Below are 6469 nucleotides of genomic sequence, written 5' to 3' on the forward strand. Positions count from 1 at the left end.
TGTCCGTCTTCCACTGCTGGACCATGAGTTCAGTGGACTGTGTTTTATGCGTCTTTGGGTTTTCCCCACTATTCCTGTATTTCTTCCCATCACCTGTCCTCCACATGCATCTCTATGCCTGTCATGTGGTAAGTGCCAATTAAATGTTGCTTTTGGAACAGAGAGGTATAAAGGCTTGGGTGTGGTCTTCTAGAATTCTCAGAGCTGAGAATCAAACCCTTTTTTGCATCTACAATACTTGAGAGAATCTGATAAAAGCTAAGAACCTTTCTTTCCCCAGGGAAAAAAGCATATACAAAAGAAAACTCCCAGTTGTACAGCAGTAAGTGCTCTCTTTCTCTCTCTCTCTCTCTCTCTCTCTCTCTCTCTCTCTCTCTCTCTCACACACACACACACACACACACACACATGAGTGCATATAAAACTGGGGAAATATGAATGATAGGTAGGTTGTATCAATATCAATATCCCAGTTGTGATATTGTACTCTAGTACTGCAAGAGGTTACCAATGGGAAATCAGGATTTCTTTGTATTATTTCTTACAACCACATGAGAATCTAAAATTGTCTCAATAAAAATTTCAGTAAAAAAGAAAATTCCTATACATTATCCTCTGGGAGTTGGTAAGTCCCCATGAATCCACCTATGAATCCTGAACTAAGAGGTCTCCAGTATAGTCCAATCTCTACGTTGTTATATGGGGAAACTGATGGGTAAAGATGTGCTTAAAGTCATACAGATTGTTGATGGCAGAGGTGAGGATGAGCCCAGCACTCTTTTCCTTACACTGCAACTGGTTTCTGGGAGGAAGAGAGTGCTGTCCAGTTGGTATTGTTTACTAGACTAAAAGGCAAAGCTAACCTGGTATTTCCTGTTGTGGAGAGAAAGCAGGGCAATTCATTTTCAGAACTGTTTGGTCTCTTTTTTCTTCTCATGGCTTTCTAGGCTGCCTATGCTCAGCCTATGGATCGGGAAGGATCTCCTTTCCAAAGAAGGTGGCTCAGGGGCTGGCAGGCTTTTTGCTTCTGCATAATAAAGAGCCAAATCAAGCAGGCTGGACAAATGGAGGAGGAGGAGAGAAAGAGAAGAAAAATGATGAGGGTTCATCAGAGAAAAGAGAGCAGAAGGGCATGGTACAAGAAGACAATAGTGGAGGGGACGAGATGGATGTATTTAGGGAATAGGAGCGATGGGGTGGGCTGGATCACAGGCCACTCACTACTAAGCTGCAACCTGTAAGGACATGGATTATTGGTCTATCCTTGGAGATTGCTAGGCATTGAAAGTGTCAGATGGTTCAGTGGTCAAGATCTTCCATTCATGAAAATCATTTGAGTTTTGATGCTAAAGGCTCTCTAGTAGGACTTCGGATTTTAGGCACTGAAGCCAGACCTCAGCTCCTCTGCTTACTAGTTATTTTACCTTATACAAGTTACTCAGTCCCTTTGTGCCTCAGTTTCATCATCTGTAAAATGAGGATAATAATAGCACCTCACTCAGGAGTTGTGAGGGAGGAGGGATACAATATACGTAAAGTACTTGGAAGAGTACATAAGTGCTTAATAAATGCTGGCCTTATAACTGTTTAACTACTTGACAGAGACTCATTTCCTATTCCTTGTTCCTCCAAAGATGGAGAAAACTGATTAACATCCTTCCTTTAAAAACCATCCACCAACCTGTAGGCACTAAATTTCCCATGAGTTTTCTCTTTTCTGCACACAATGTCTGTTCCTTCTTTTGTTTGTGGACCTAATTCTATCACCATCCACCACAATTTAAAGATGAGCATATAAATACCTGGTCATTGTGTGTGTGGGGGGAGGTGGGGTGTCTCCCTGTCTGGTGTGCCTTCTAACAGCTTAGGGAATGAACACTCCTGTCAAGGGAGAGTGTTTCTTTCCATCAGACAGAAGAGCAGTATGGTCCTATCTTCCTATCTTTGAAAATTAATTTCAAAGTACTCCTTAGATGCTTTTGTACTTGCAAATTCATCTGCTTTGGAGAACCTTATTTCTTTTTTGGCGGCGGGGGGGGGGGGGTGTGATTTCTAAATCTTGCCTAGAGTCAAGCTAGAACACTGGTAAACTTGTTAATATGGAAAATATGAACACAATATAAACAGATTTTCCCTCTGGCTCCCTGCAAAATGCCCCCTCATCTTCTACAGCATCTCTGAGAGTCTTTAGGGAATATTCATATGGGCTCACGAACAAGTTCTCCATTCTTACCCCTCTGCTCTGACAGGTGCCAGGTCTCTGTGCTGTTCCACCAGACTCTGAGGTTTTCCTGTTGCTCTTGTAGGCACTCCCAATCAAGAGAGACCTACAGCCATCAGAGAAGACTCTTCAGAGAGTGTGGGGCTTGAACTGGTCTTGAATGCCAGAGTTCTTATAGATACAAGTGGCTGTCTGAGGAGAAGGGACATGTTGAGCAAAGGAGAAAGTAGGAATGGAGTGGATGAGTACAGTATTTGTCTGAGAGAGGAAGAGGGCCATCTGAGCTGAGGATAAGATCTTTTAATGAGAGGGAAGGTAGAAGAAAAGGCCATATTGAAATGCCGTGTGAGGAGGCCATGTAAGAGGTCCACAGGAAGGTGAGACTTCTTTTCACAAGAAAGTTGGGGCCCTTGAGTAATATTCCAGGGCATAGTGGAATATTTAACATAACTATTGGCTGCTTGTTGTTTGGGCCTGTGACTCCCCTAATCATGTTTACTCAGGATATCTGAAGATTTTTTCACAATTATGAGCAATATGTTTTCATTACAGAAGAATCAAGTACATAAAAAGAAAAAAAAGAAAAACTCCATTCACCAGAAGCAACTGCTATTAGTACCTCATTGTATAGATTTCTAAAGTCTCATAAACATATATTTAATAAAATTATGGTAATATCATATATGCTGTTTTATAAGGTATTTGTCACTTAATACTATATTGTGCATAATGTTCCATGTCAATAAACCTATTTCTATGATAAGATTTTTAATACCTGCAAAGTTGGTGACAGTATTTTTAAGGTTTACCCAGCCTTCTGGTAATAAACTTTGCCTTTCATTTCAGAGATTTTATTTTTCCTGTAACAGGGTAAAAAATATTTCCTCTGTAACTGAGAATAGTATCTAGATGTCAGGGACATTACCAAAGGATAATATGGTCATTTCTCTCTCTTTTTTCTTTAGCCAAACTGTAGTAGGTGAGGGAAAGAGCTGTATTATATCTGTGGCAAAATTCCTGGCCACAAAATTTTGGCCACATATATAAAATTCTAATTTCAGGTGAAATGTTAAGTTTAATTGTTCAGAAAACTGCAAAGGAGAAAAACAGGGATAGCTACCAATGAGTTGCAAGTATTTGTGTATCCCGAGTACCAAAATCTTCCAGTCGTTGGGCAGGCCCAGTTGGCCAGAACATGGCAGGCTTCTCATGGGCATAGGCACTAATGTTGACTAATTAGGTCTTTATGTTGGAATTTCTGGGGCATAAAAGGCCTTGGTGCAAAGTGCATGTTATCAGATATGGCACCCTTTTCAGATAAAAAATTCTGACACAACAGGAACATAAGACTAACCAACTGTATTATTTCTTGAATTTATTCCTCATTGACTTTTTCTCTACACAACAAGCCTTCTGAATGTTTGCACGGTGTCAAGGGAAGAGAGGGGATGTTCTTTTTGTTCCATCTCGACCCTCTTTTCTTGAATCCCCTCCCCCCTCCATCTTCACTTCATCCGATGGCTTTGTGTGTATATGATGTTTTTGATACTGTTATGTTCTGTCTCCATAGCAGGCAATGAAGTGCTCCAACTGGCATTAGGGGATATGTAGGACCAGAGACCACTTAGAACTATTAAAAGTAAGAATATCTCATACTTACTGGACATTTACTATATGCTGTGTTTTACATTCATAATTTCACTGAATTCTCATAAGAACCTTATTATTTGGCAGTTATAATTATCCCCACTTTATACATGAGATAATGGAGACTCAGAAAAGTTATGTAACTTGCCAAGCTTCTTAACCAGAATTCAAACCAGGTCCATCTGATTCCAGAGCCATTTCTTACCTATCTGGCTCTACTTTCTGTCTCAGTAAAGCTTAGAAATCAGGCAACTGGAAGGAATAACAACAAAATAAACCTAATGTGAGGCCAAGAGAATTGTTGACAAAACGATGTATCTCATTCTTCCTCCAAGATTTGATGTCAATTTTTATACTTTGGCTAAGAGTACCTATTATCAAGCTATTTGCTCAAGGTCATCTTCCTTCAACCCCAACCCCATCATCAGATGATTTTTTTTTATAGCTATGTTTAAACATCATGGGCAACACTTAGACTTGCTGTATACTGAATTTGCCATCTGAGCAAAGATTTCTTTCTCAAAGCATATTTATTTACTTTCTGGTTTCTGCCAAGCAATTAAAAGGACAATGTTTTTTTGGTTTGCTTTTACTTTTTTGGTCCAAGCATTCCTCAGCTCTAGAATTTAGACAGTCAGGCCCACTGAGTCAGGACCAGATCAATCAATCTGAAGTTTCAGATCCGTCGGTGAGTATGAGTTCTGCAGAGTAAGAAAACAATCTAGATTCCTTCTAAAGAAAAAGACATTCTGATTTAATTCTGTATTGTTTATAATCACATATGCTTTACTTCATGGCTTGAAAGCTAATAAGAGCTTCCTAGAATTCATTGCTTGAGAAGTTAAGTCATGGCATCTAATTATTTGGCAGGATGTTTTAAGTATATATAATTATATCTTCCCACCATTTTGTGGTGGTGGTGAGCCAAGTAATCTGCATCAAGAGAAAATAAGTAATACCTACATTAGGGCTACCAACTAGGAGCTCACAGCACTTTGGAAAAACCCATTCATTATAATCTTAATACATAGTAGGTGCTCAATACTTTTTTTTTTTAGGGTAGATAAAACTCATGAGGTTTTTATTGTTTGATTTTTTAATCACACAACTTCTGAGAATATATCATTTTGTAAATTTCCTTTTGAAAGGAATTTCTCATGGGAATCATGGTCCAAGGAAACTACTTTAGAAATGCTGCTGCAGATGCATAAAATCTTGATGTCCTCAGTACACATTTGCACCCATTCAGGAGCTTTGTCTGAAACATGAAAGAATGCAGCCCTTAGGGTGTTCAATATTCTTTAATGAACCAAACTAACATCACCCAACCTTTCTAGATAAGAGAACTCAGGCAAAGGGAAATCACATTGACCCTGTTCTGTATTTCAGTTCTTAGAGGTCAGTTGTGTGAGTGTGGCAGATGCCCTGCACTTGGGAGTATCAAATTTCAAATCCTGATTACTACCTTGGGCAAGTCCCTTCTCTTTTCTGTTTGTCTGCTTGTTGCCCTGTAAGACAGGACCAGTTCTCACACAGGTACAGGGCAACAGTGAAGAATAAGATGACAGCACACTAGGCATGACTTTATAGTCATGAGCACTAAGTGATGGTTTTTTCCTTATACATTCTACATGGTCTTAACTCCTTACTCCTCTATTATTGGGGGATGTTAACTATAAAACATGGTCAGAATTTGGGCTAAAAGGACTTTTTTCCGGTCTGGCAAATTAAGTATAAGCTTTTAGGGGAGAAGATCTGAGAGACTTTCCTCTAGGGATGCTGCTGGGAGGTATGAAAGAAAAGCAGAATTGCCATTTTCAGTCTGGGACCTCACTAAGCAAGTTCTCTTTGATGAAGGAGATTTTCAGACCCATCATTGGCTCATCCAGGCCTCTAGATCCTTCTTCAGGTTATTGGTTGGGACGATGCCCTCAGAGCTGCAGAGTGAGCCTGGATTTGGCAGGGTCAACTGCTATTGGGGATAGGAAATCCAGAAGACAAGTGACTAGGTTCAGCTCTTGACTTGCATTTTAAAATTTTTTTTTTTTTTTTTTTTTAACGTTTATTTATTTTTGAGACAGAGAGAGACAGAGCATGAACGGGGGAGGGGCAGAGAGAGAGGGAGACACAGAATCGGAAGCAGGCTCCAGGCTCTGAGCCATCAGCCCAGAGCCCGATGCGGGGCTCGAACTCACGGACCGCGAGATCGTGACCTGAGCCGAAGTCGGACACTCAACCGACTGAGCCACCCAGGCGCCCCTTGACTTGCATTTTAAAAGTCCTTTGGATGGGCTCCTGGGTGGCTCACTCTGTTGAGCATCTGACTTCCTCTAAGGTCATGATCTCAAGGCTCATGATTTCGAGGCCCCTGTCGGGCTCCCTGGTAACAGCTCAGAGCCTGAAGCCTCCAATTCTGTGTCTCCCTGTCTCTCTCTCAAAAATAAATAAACATTAAAAAAAATTCTAAACGTCCTTTGGAAAGTTTGTATCTCTCAGGTCCTGGGGACATGATAATCTCTCTTCCATCTAGTCCTACACTACTGGGAGAATACCAGCTTCCACCGAGGCAGGAAACCTTGTCTGTTTGGTTGACCCCTCTCT

This window comes from Panthera onca, chromosome A1, assembly GCF_046562875.1.
Source record: "Panthera onca isolate mPanOnc1 chromosome A1, mPanOnc1 haplotype 2, whole genome shotgun sequence".
In the NCBI taxonomy this organism is placed as follows: Eukaryota; Metazoa; Chordata; class Mammalia; order Carnivora; family Felidae; genus Panthera; species Panthera onca.